At 47.6% G+C, this 12,008-nt stretch overlaps 1 non-coding gene across 1 annotated transcript; it reads right to left on the bottom strand.

The window, feature by feature from the left end:
- Positions 1-10,770: 10,770 nt before the first annotated feature.
- On the bottom strand, positions 10,771-10,842 carry TRNAQ-CUG (transfer RNA glutamine (anticodon CUG)). The gene has a single exon. It is a non-coding gene; the product is annotated as a tRNA-Gln (tRNA).
- Positions 10,843-12,008: the final 1,166 nt, after the last annotated feature.

Genomic DNA, 12,008 nt, shown 5'->3' with positions numbered 1-12,008 from the left:
CATTGAGCTGACTGGGCTTCAGCACTAAATTGTGGGCTATGTTGTCTTGACCAGGCTGGCCTTCAGAGCAGTTGCCGGACATAAAAGGATACAGATTGAATTGAAATTGAAATTGTGATGTGGGTTTAGTACTCGCATGCCAGGGGAGTGATTGGAAGGGTAGAGCGGAAACAGGAGACAAGTCGTTCTCACAGCAGCCCATAAGTGGGTGCTTTCAGGCCTAAATGAGAAAGTTAACTGCATGTAACATTGAAGCTGCACTAGAATAGTCTCATTAAAATGCGTAAAGCAGTTAGATAACCCCACACAAATAAGTTTGCTCCTCCCCACCACACGTGAAGTTAGCACCTCTACCAACATCTGAAAAGTTATCCCCCCTATTGGGCTGAATGGGGATCGGGAGCCCGGCAATACCGCCACCCGCGAATGGACAATTACCAGCCCATTCATCTTGTAATGGGCTGGTTATTGCCCAATCACGGGAGGCGGTGCCGGTAGCGAGCATGGCGGTAGCCGTGCCTGCCATACAGGCACGGCTACCGCCATGCTCGTAATGAGGTCCATTGTTTCTTTTTGAAGTCACTCTGACTTCATAAAGAAATTATTTCCGTTAAGCACATTTTGCCTCATACACAAGTACTAGGATGAGGTAGAGGGATGTGGAGGTAATGCCTGGCTTAGTTACCTGTAATCTTCATTACTTCTCGTCCCACTCTTCCTCGTCCCAGAGGCAAGGTGCCTCATAGGTAAGTACTGGGACGAGGAAGATGGACGTGGAGGTAATTCTGGGCTGAGGTGGTGATTTTGGAGGTTGTGGTCTGGGGAAGGAGAGGATACATGTGGGTTGTAGGGGTTGTGCGCTAAATCGTAATGGTCATCCATGTCCAGGCTAAGCAGGCATGCTATTAGTGGCTAGACTGACATTTTGGTGCAGTCAGTCTAGTCATTTCTTAATGTGGCTTGACTTTTTTTTTATTGGGCCTCTCTAATAAAGCACTCTTGCTAAGTGTAATTACCTGGCTAGACTGGCATTTGGTTGCAGCCCTTCTAGCCATGTTTTACTGTGGCACTGTATATGTTTCTGAGCATCCGTGATAAAATAACCATGATAAGTGTTATTGCTTCGACTGGTATTTTGGTGCACCCAGTCTAGGTATGTCTTAATGTGGCGTGCTATGTTTTACTGTAATATGATTATTACGTGTCCAAAGTGGTCTACATTGTGCAGCTAGTTGGACATGTTTTCATTTTGGCATGGCATTTTATTTTTTGTAAACTTTATTTAAGCTTGGCAGGTACATCAAACTGCAACATCGTCATAACAGAGATCACATGTATAAATCGTCTCTACAACAGCTATGTGGATCAGCACTAATATTATGCATCACACTTTGGATCCTTAGCTAGGTATACCTGGAATTCTCACCATATGTCTTTCGGTATCGACGCAACTGGCTGCATTCTGATATATGTATCTTCACACTCACCAATAGCAAAATAAAAGGTGTGATGGTGTTGCTTGTGTTTCCATGCACAGGGGACCTGGCCTCGCCGTTCGGGCAGGGCTGCCCCCATAGGTGGCAGTACCTGACTGATTTGCATATGACTGGACCCCTTTTGCAATGGCACAGATGGGCTAAAAAACAGTGGCGTGGAAGGTTGCCCAGAGCAATGCCAGTGGTTCAGACTGATTCAAAACCTTCCACCATCACTTTTTTGGTTTCCCACTTACCAATCCAAGGTAACTCCCTCAACCAGTCCGCCACAGTAGGTGGCTGTAGGTCTTTCCATTTGCGTAGAATACAACGTTTGGCTACCATGCTTCACACATTCAAACAGGATCGCATCCAATTCCCTGGAGCACCCTACCACCTCCAAAATAACATGCTCATGGGCAATTTCTCGATATGCCTCCTAAACATAGTAGACAGTACATAATATATCCCTAGCCAAAACCTCTCCAATTCTGGGCAGGCCCATAACATGCACATAGCCCGCATCAGATTTGCCACATCTCAGGCAACTACCATCATGCGCAGGGTATAATTTCCACAATTTGCACGGCATGCAGTGCAGCAAATGTAGGATTTTGTACTGGAATATGTAAGGAACTCATGGTGGCAACAGTAAAGACAGACACAAGTGATCACAGTTCAAGGGTGTTTATTCAACTGTATGCATGGGTGAGAAAAACGCAGAATCTAAACCTAAAGCTAAGATGGGTTCAAGCTACAACCATCAAACAATAATAAGGCAGCCCTACTAGCGTCTTGTCAAAATAAAAAGGCCTTTTCTAAAAGAAAACGATTGCCAATCCCTACCACTCAGTTACAAAAGAGTGTGGGATAATGTTCACCAGAAAAAAAACAAGTTTTCACAAAATGTAAGTCAGGATGGCATTAATGGGGTCGCCCGTCCCCACATTTTAAGCACGGGACAAGGAAGAGCTCCTGAACACAGCACACTCCTGGGCCTCTCCAGCACAAGACTCCCAATTCCATTAAATGATATCAGAACCTTCAGGGGCCAAGTCTCTTTCGACAAAGTCTCTTGCCTTAGAAGGCCTTCTGGATCAAAAACAACAAAAGTTATTTCGGTGATCTTGCACATTGGGTGAATTCTTTTGCCCCTTGCATCTCCCTCTGCCAGGCTCGGATCCTTCTTGCAATGTGGGCTTCCCTCTGTCGGGTTCACTATGGCCTTTCACTCTGAATAGCAATACTATCATGATGCAGGATTTACTTCTCTTAAAATTTCCGTTAGCATCCCTCTGTCTGGTTTCAAAAGCCATCTTTAACACAACTCATGAATTTCTAACACAGTTCATGATTTGCTTCATCTCATCAGAAAGCGTGGTTTCCCTTTTCCTAGCTTTCTCTTGGCAATAATTCAGAGATATGATATGATATGTGTTGTAATGTGTATCTGAGGTGAGGTGGTGACATCACTGTTGTATGGAATGTGGTGATGTCAGAGTGTATGGAGTGTTGTCTGTGTTATGTTCGGAAAGCTGGTTCTAATGTTTACAGTTGAGAGTTATGCTGGCTTGAAGGGACATGCCGATGTTTCATCCTGGCAACTTACTGACAATAAACCTACAATTAACTTACCTGCTGGTCCGGGTTTTCTTCAGGTACCAAGTTATTACACTGGCGACGAGGATGGGATGCTGTCGTGGAGGGGGCAGCTGTTGAAGCCCAGGAACATCGCCCTCCAATCCTCATGCCCTAGTTACAGCCAGCAGCTCTGGCCCCAGTGTCAAGGATCTGGGTGCCACTCTTCAGCAGGCCGGGTGGTGCTGATGTGAGTGTTGAGTCGGCACACAAGTCGGTGTGCAGTGCTTTTGGTCGAGTCTTGGCTGGCTCATTCCAGATACTCTTCAGCAGGCCGGGTGGTGCTGATATGAGGTTTTGAGTTGGCACACAAGTCGGTGTGCGGTGCTGGTGGGGGGGGCACTTGGTCGTGTGTCCCATAGGACGGGCCCTCATCAAGCCATCGGGTACTGTTTGTGCCCTGTACAGTGTGCAACCGGTTGGGTATCAGACGGCGTCAGGTGAGGAGCAGACAGCGCTGTGCCTGCCTGGAGTGCAATAGCCCCTCCTGCCTTGCTTGGTGGAAGAGTGTGTAGTGAGGAGAGGCGGTGTGGAGAGTATTGCCAGCAGGCTGGGTGGTGCTGGCTACGGTGGTTCCGTTTTGTCCGGGGCACCTTGACATGAGGAGCGTTGGTGAGGTGTACCACTGCCGCGTTCTGGTGCCCAGTGTTGTTGGGGAGAGGGGCGCCAGTCCGCATGCGTTTTCACACAGCGTTGGAGAGGCGGACCGCTGTTGTGTGCTGGTGTCCTGTGAGGCAGTTGACTGGTGTCCTGTGGAGCTATCGAGAAGGGCTGGCATCATGGAGAGCGCCAGTCCCGGTGTGGCGCGGCGCCACAGACAGTCAGTGCGTAGCGCCTGCTGTGAAGCCAACAGTGTTGTTCTCTCTGTGCTTCCAGTGTGCAGAGTGATGACGTCGGGGAGTCATCACCGTGCATTCCAGCGCGATCAGCTGGAACGCGTAAGAGAATTCTTGCATGCTACGTGTACAGCGCGTGCCCAGGGAACGTTGCAGCGGAAGTATTCCGGATGAGGTGTAAGGTTGCCTCCAAGTTATGGAGGATATTCTCTTTTGAATTAAAGAGTGGAGTTTCGGCACGGGAAGTGCCGGAGCGTGTGTTGGAGACTGCATTGTCGACAGCCTGTCTCATCGGAGTGGCTGTTGTGCATTTCGGGAGTGCTGTTTAGAAACATGGATGTGTCGGTGCCCCGTGCCTTGTGAGGGGCCACACGAAGAGGACAACATGTTTTTTCTCGGATTTGTAGTAAGGTGTGAGGCCAGTGTGTATGATATTTTGTCTTTGTGTTGTGGCCTTCTGTAGTGCGTCGTGTTCCTCTATGATGTTAAGGGCCAGTATGGGTGTGAGTGTTTCTGTTGTGGCCCATATGTTATTTCACTCTTAAGTTTAACTTAAAGCGTATACGTGCAATGAATATGGTTGTGATTTGCTATTTAACCTGTTCCTTTCTTGCAGGTGCATTGTGTGGGGGTACATGGACTCGTGGGTTGCTGGTTCTAGTATTGCGTACTAAATGATTTTGAATATGCAAACATTATTTTTCCTTTACAGGTGGGGTCGTGGTATTGGTCGGTTGGCCTGGACTTGCAGGTGGGTGTTGGACTCGTGGGTCATTACATTGTTTGGTTGTTGCCCACTTAGCGGGTTTCCTGTGTGGTGATAAGTTTTCTGACAAATGGATCTGAACTTAATTGTTTTTAATTCGTTGTCCAGCAGGATCCCACTATGGTTGTTTATTCAGACATTAAGGAGTGCAATTGCATCATATTGTTGTAGTAATACTATGCTCACTCCGTCTCCTCCGTCTCGTGCAAGGCGCATGAGTTGTGTGTGTGGTGTGATGAGTAGCAGGGTGTAATACTTGGCAAGGTCTCAATACTTGGCAAGGGCTCGGGACTCTGAAGGGGTGTAGTATGCCCCTTAGGTCGCAGATATTATCTGCTATGGTGAGAGGTGTGTTGTTAACAATTTTGGTTGTTCATGGTAGCCTGACGTATGCCGGGGGTCTCATTTCCATATGTGCTAGTTGTGGTAGCCTGGTTTATGCTAGGGGTCCCATGCTAGTTCCCTCTAGTTGGGTTGTTTTTTTAGGGGCGTTGGCGGTCCCTTGTTGGTGCGTGAGGTTCAGGTTTAGGCAGGGTCTAGGGGTCCTAGGTGTGTGTGTGGCTGTGCCGCGGTGGTGCAGTTGGGCTAGACTAGGGGTCCTAAGTGTGTGTTGGTGTGCTACAGAGTAGCAGTTGGCTGGACTAGGGGTCCTAGGTGTGTTTTGGTGTGCTGCGGAATTGCAGTCGGCTGGACTAGGCGTCCTAAGTGTTTGTTGGTGTGCTGTGGTCTTGCAGTTGGCTGGACTAGGGGTCCTAGGTCCTAGGTGTGTGATGGTTTGTTGCGGTGATACAGTTGGCTAGTCTACGGGACCTAGGTGTGTGTATGGTGTAGTTGGGATCTCGCAATGGGGTCTCGTCATGGTGGTTCGAGGCGTGTGTTTTGCGCAGTCTTGTTGGACTGTATTTCTTAGGTGTTCTTGGTTGTGTTAGGTGTGCTCTGTATAGGTGCTGTTGTGAACTCAAGTAGGGATAGTGTGCTTGTTGTTGCTTTTGGTGAGCCGGGATCTTGCCCGGGGGTGGGTGCCCTGGTGCCCTAGGGTACAGACTAGGAGGGTTTTTTGTGCACGGAGGGTTTGGCTAGTTAGGTAGTGTACTTTTGGGGAACGCTGGGGCGTGGCAGGTCCTGGTTTCAAGGGGCTGCTTGAAACAGGTTGCAGTGCTTAGTTTATTATTTTTGATTCTCGAGGGTATTTCCAGTTCTGTTTTATGGGAGGAGTTAGCCCTTAATAGACTGCGTTGGGTTCCTCATTTTTGTGTTTTGAGAGGAAGGAGTGGAGTTGGAGATGGGTGTGTCCTGGAGTTGGAGTTGAGATGTGTTTGATGACACGGGTATGGTTATGTTGTCCAATTTGTTGGAGGCACATTTAGAGAGTGAATTCTTGGGTGCCATGTAGGTTATGTTTGTCCCATGTTCCGTTGGTTTCGTTGCTAAGCACATTTCCCTAGTGTCATATAATTGGATGTGTTGAGGGTGATAGTGAGCTCCAGGTGGCAGTTTTTCTTGTCGTCAGTGGAGTTGGGTTAGTTAGTGCATTACGTGTTGGCCACAGGTGTATGTAGGGGATTGTGTCAGTGATAGTTTTAGTGGAATTCCTCCTTTTTCAAGAAATGTAAGGAGGGAGAGGTGTTGTAATGTGTATCTGAGGTGAGGTGGTGACATCACTGTTGTATGGAATGTGGTGATGTCAGAGTGTATGGAGTGTTGGGGATGTTATGCTCTGAAAGCTGGTTCTAAGGTTTACAGTTGAGAGCTATGCTGGCTTGAACGGAAATGCCGATGTTTCATCCTGGCAACTTACTGACAATAAACCTACAATTAACTTACCTGCTGGTCCGGGTGTTCTTCAGGTACCAAGTTATCACAATATGATATTATATTTGTATCGCGCTTGTACACAAGTGTTTCAGATTGTGACAAGGCAAGGGAGGGGAACAGGGGAGAACACAACAACGATCTTACTAGGTCCAGTGACATTGGCAACGCGCAAGTGCATGGGAAAGGGAAAGGGGAAAAGTGCATGGAAGGGGGAGAGTAGAAAGTGCGGAGCAGAGGAGAACAGATACATAATAATAAATACAAATTAATAGATAATGGAGGCAATAAACAGTGGTAGTGCAGCCAGCAAGTGGCAAGTGCTGTGTTACGGCAGCAGAACTGGGTAAGTCTGATAAGTGCATAAAAAGAAGAAAATGGGGCGGTGGGCGACTGTATGGGTACAGATACAGTCCCCAGTGCAAGGGGTGGCTAGGAGGCCGTGCGGGAGGGTGGCAGGGTGAACAGGTACCTGGCCTCGGAGGACAGAGGGTGGCTAGGTGCACGGTGCCAAGAGAGAGCAGATCAGCAGGGGAGAGGGGGAGCTAAAGCAGAAGAAAAGAGGAAGGTTTTGAGGTGCTTCCGGAACTGGAGATGTTTCTCCTCAAGTTTCAGACTGGCAGGGAGGCTGTTCCAGAGGGAGGCCCCAGCCGAAGACAGAGATCTACCCCCAGCTCGTTTCTTTGAAAAATGACTGACCCTGATGGAGTTAGAGGTAGAGGAGCGAAGAGCTCAAGAGGGGAGGTATTTGCAGGGGGATAGCTGATAGTATCTTGGACCCAGGCCCCAGAAAGCCTTGTGGACAATGCAGAGGGTTTCAAATTTAATCCTTACATCCACTGGGAGCCAACTGAGAGATTTCAGAGCTGGAGAGATACAATCCCAGGGCTTGAGGCCAAGGACAAGTCTTGCATGCCTGTTCTGGATTAGTTGCAGAGGGCGAAGAGTAGAGGCAGGTAGATTTAGAAAGAGACTGTTACAATAGTCCAACCTAGAGAGAACCAGAGCTTGGGAGACAGCGAGCTTCTGGGGGAAGGAGAGGAAAGGCGGAGTACCTCTGAGGAGGTGCAGTAGGAAGTTTGACTTTTTAGATACCTCAGAGATGTGGGCGGAGAAGGAAAGCGTAGAGTCAAAGATGAACCCAAGGTTCTCAGCCTCGCAGGTGGGGGTAGGAGGAGGGCCAAGAGTGGCTGGCCAGAGAGAGAGGGGAAAACATGGTGAAAGTGTGCCGATGAGGAGGATCTCCGTCTTGCTGGCATTCAGGCAAAGATCATTGGCGGCACACCAATCTTGAATGGCAGTTAGGCAATCAGAGATGAGAGAGGGAGAGGAGGTGGCCGATGCAGCCTGAAAATGAGTTGAGTGTCATCAGCGTAGCACTGGAAATTTGATGGCAATGCAGTGGGCAAGAGTTGCCTGGTATTGGTTGAAACGCCAGGGCGAGAGGTTAGATCCCTGGGGAACACCACAGGTAGAGAGGAAGATAGATGATAGGAAGGACCCCAGTTTGGCCTGGCCTGGTCGATCATAGAGGAAAGATGTCAGCCAGGCTAGAGCCTGATCAGTGATACCCAGGTTATCACAGAGACGGCTGAGCAGGAAGGAAGCAGAGAGTTTCGATTGTACAAGGGATTTGACATGAACCTTGTAGGACCACTCTAACACCTCACACAGCCCTTTCCTAGGGCTGTCTGGTATTTACAGTTTCAACACAAAACAAAAGGGGTCAGCGAGAGTCCTTTGAATGAGCACTCCTCCAGCGCCTGACCACTCTGCAGCTGGCCATTATCTGGGCTTTCCCAAAAGTTCAAAAACACCCAAGTTCTTTGTTCCCAAGTTCCTTGCATTCATATAATGTTGCCACTTGCAACCTTGGGCTCAAACACAGTTCGGTTTGCTATCAGCTTCCTCTGACTCACTGGCTGTGTTGAACCCGTTGGCTTGTCTTGCTTCTGGAGTCAAGGACGGTACCATGGTAGCCAGCATGCTTCGCCACCTGTGCTATCATTGCCGGAGGGCCCCATGCACCGTTGACATCGATTACTCCACACGGCAGCTGTGAATCCCGGTCTTATGATTTCCTGTTCTGAGGTTTTGCGGGTCTTAGTTTAAAAGGCCAAGGGCAGTTCCCCCTTTGTCGTCCCTCCAGGTCTTGCCACCTTTCTCCTCCATTTGAGCTGCCGGACTGGTATAGCTGTTTTCTCATGCGTTCGGCCTTGCTCGTAGTGTGCTCTTGTGCTCCGCCTTTTATCCCTGTGGGGAAGGTAAAGGGCTGTCAGCTGTGCTTGGTTACTGTTAATTGCCTGACTCTGCCTGACCCTTGAGTTGGGACATATCAGGTGAACGGCTGTGGTGTTAGTCCGTTGTCTATCATGGTGTAAGAAAGTGTTTGTGTCGGAAATGGGCTTTAGGGGGGATTAGAGCTTCTAAATATCCGACAGGGTAGGATGGGGAGACGGTTTTACAAGGAAGGGGGTACCGCATCTCAACCTTTGGTGTCCCACTTCCACTTCCCGAGGACCCCTCATCCAGTTGATCCTCCTCCACTGGACCACCCCCAGGAACTGGATCCAGTAGTGATGGCTGTGTTCTGGCCACCTGGATGACAGATATCCAGATACTAGCGGTTGAGACACCTTCAGGTTTCTCACAAAGAGCTTCAGTCTCATATTCATTGACACTGCTTTTGTGGGCATGCACATTGACCCCCAAAGTTAATCTGTTATCTGCAGAGCTAACTCCGCCACCCACTTCCCTCCGGCCTTATCTTCTGCCTTTAGGGTCCCATCCAATATTCCCTTGTGCAACGCGGCCAGTAGCTTGCGGCAGCCATAGGAATTAGATATGTAGACAAGCAGTGCATTCTCCAGGGGCTCAACCGGGCAGCAGCCCCACGTATTTTGCACAGCTGCTCTCAGCCTGTAAAACTGCAGCAATTCTGTTGGCCTGCCCCTATGCTCCTCCTGCCAGGTTTGGGATGACAGCAGCTGTCCCTCCGGAAACAGATCCCCAAGGACCTGATACCTCAGTCTGGACCAATGCACCCACAGGGAAGCGTCCCATGGAGGGGAGAGGTCCGGGAATCGCCACAGCGGTAGCCACTGGTAGTATGGTCTGCACACAGCCGTCCTAGAAAGGATGGCCGACCAGGCACCCAGCATTGCCTGCACCAGATCAACCAGCATTGCATTTTTAATAGCAAAATATTAAATTAATTAAAGCATTATTGTTTCTGTGCACAATTGGTGACTTGCATGTATTGGAATTTTGGAATGGTGTTACCTTACAAAACAATTGCAAAACGTCTGGCTTTTTAGACCATTTTTCTCAGAAAATGTGCTGTATATTGCTTTGAAAAACATCTGTATATCTTTCTCCTAGTGCAGTGTGCAGCGTTCCCCTACAACAGCATGATCATCGTGTGAACTGCACAGCGTGCAAGCCAAGCCGCCCGGAGTGTGGGTCGACCCATGATTTGTTACCGAGTTTAGGGGGGGGGTCTCAGCATGGATCGCAGGGAGCCCTCATATTTGGTGCTACGCCCCTGAATGTATTCCTATGGAATCCACATCCTTTTGACCAGGTACAAATCCAATGCAAATTACATCAGAATCCATTTCATGTCCTCATGAAAATGCCATGCAGGCAGGTGTGAAATGAGACACTGGAGGATGCAGGGCGGAGATCTTACCCCCGCTGTGCACCTCCTCCTTGTCATTGCAGGAAAATCGGGCGGAGAGGGAAATCGGGGTGTAAAAGCATTACACCTTGCTTTTACACCCCGATTTACCAGTACACCCCATTTGAAATTAGGCTGAAACTGATGTTAAAATTGAGTTGCAAACAAGAATTGTTCGAAACACTGTCAGCCTGTAATTTGGCACAAATCCATGTCTTCAGAATATTTGTTTCCTCTAATTTTGCCAGCATGAGGTCTGAAATTTATGGAAGTATTAAAAGAGTCATTTGCTGATTTGTTACCAACTTTTTACCGCCAATATTAAAACTGAATTTACAACTGATTTCACATGCAAAATTCGTGTGGGACACCCCCACATAGCTCCCCATCAGCCCTCAAGCGCCCCCCATCTCTGTAAACTCTTTATCTCATTTCCAATCTGTTTTTCCTTTTTTTAAAAGGCTAGTGAATTTCATAGCAGTGATTATTCTGCACTGAAAAACATGTGCAGTGAATATTCGCCAATTAAATAATTGGCCAACTGAAGAAACATTTTAAAAGGACAGGTCCCACCGAGATTTGAACTCGGATCGCTGGATTCAGAGTCCAGAGTGCTAACCATTACACCATGGAACCAACTGCTGGCATGAATGTACATACACCCTCTCCGCAGAGTCACATAACGTTCCTCCACGAAGTTGTGACATGATATTGGGCTAAACTGTTGAACTAACATCCCACGTTATAACTCATACATTACAATGTGAATAATCAGTTTGGCAAATGTCTTTATAAATATATTTATTTTATTTATTTATCTGCCCAGGGGCATCGTGGCGCTGTTACAGGTTGCTCGCTTGTCAGGCAGGCATATCATACACTTTTAAGCGAATAGTACAGTAACAGGCCTTAGGGGGGAAAGTCAGTACAGCGCAGGCATACTGAGCTGACACTAAGGTTACACTTATAGTTATTATACTATAACTATAGTTCTATAAACGTATATATAACTATAGTTATGGTTACCGTTACAGTATACATACATATACATGTTGCTATGTATAGATACATACAGGGAAACCTAAAACTGCACTTGAATTTACATTCATATTTAATAAACTGCACTTGAATTTACATTCATATTTAATGTTCAAGTCGCAAGCATTGTTAAATGTGGTTGTTAAGGAGCTTCACACTCATTGCACGCTAATGTATTCCCAACAATATCACATGTTACATCAGCTACTACATTTGGCACGCACATGAATGACATCACTGGTGATGTTTTATGACATCATCCATGCATTTCCAATGGATGTTTACCCAAAGAGTACAGTGCAGGCATTGTTGATGGAAATGCTCTCTCTTATCATCTGCTACAAAGTACACATTATACAGCGCAGGAGCGAATTCAGTTCATCCGGGAAATGAAAGGGTCAAGTATTGTTCTATACATGTGGTTCGACATGACACAAAGGATGAGGACAATGTGTGTGTACTTTAGATATGTACAGAGTGTTGGTGTGATTGTACCGCTATGCCACCAGTTGTATTAGATCTCAGAAACATGGACACACTTGGAATCCAGTCAACAAATACAGCGAGTGGGAGTTGTGTACACAGATTGGTCATGTAAACTCGCTGTGCAAAATACAAACCATTCTTTTCTGGGACAGTTACGGGCTCCCCGAAAGCCACTTTCCATATCTGGTCTTTTCCAAAGCTCTGCCGGGATTTACAGCACCCGGTTCCTGGTTACTGCGCGATTTCAGATGGAAAGACGATGCTATTTGTGCACACAG

Source organism: Ambystoma mexicanum, chromosome 5q, assembly GCF_040938575.1.
Source record: "Ambystoma mexicanum isolate Mex_15411 chromosome 5q, UKY_AmexF1_1, whole genome shotgun sequence".
Classification (NCBI taxonomy): Eukaryota; Metazoa; Chordata; class Amphibia; order Caudata; family Ambystomatidae; genus Ambystoma; species Ambystoma mexicanum.
The sequence above is the reverse complement of the archived record's forward strand: the minus strand, read 5'-3'. Positions and strand labels throughout refer to the sequence as shown.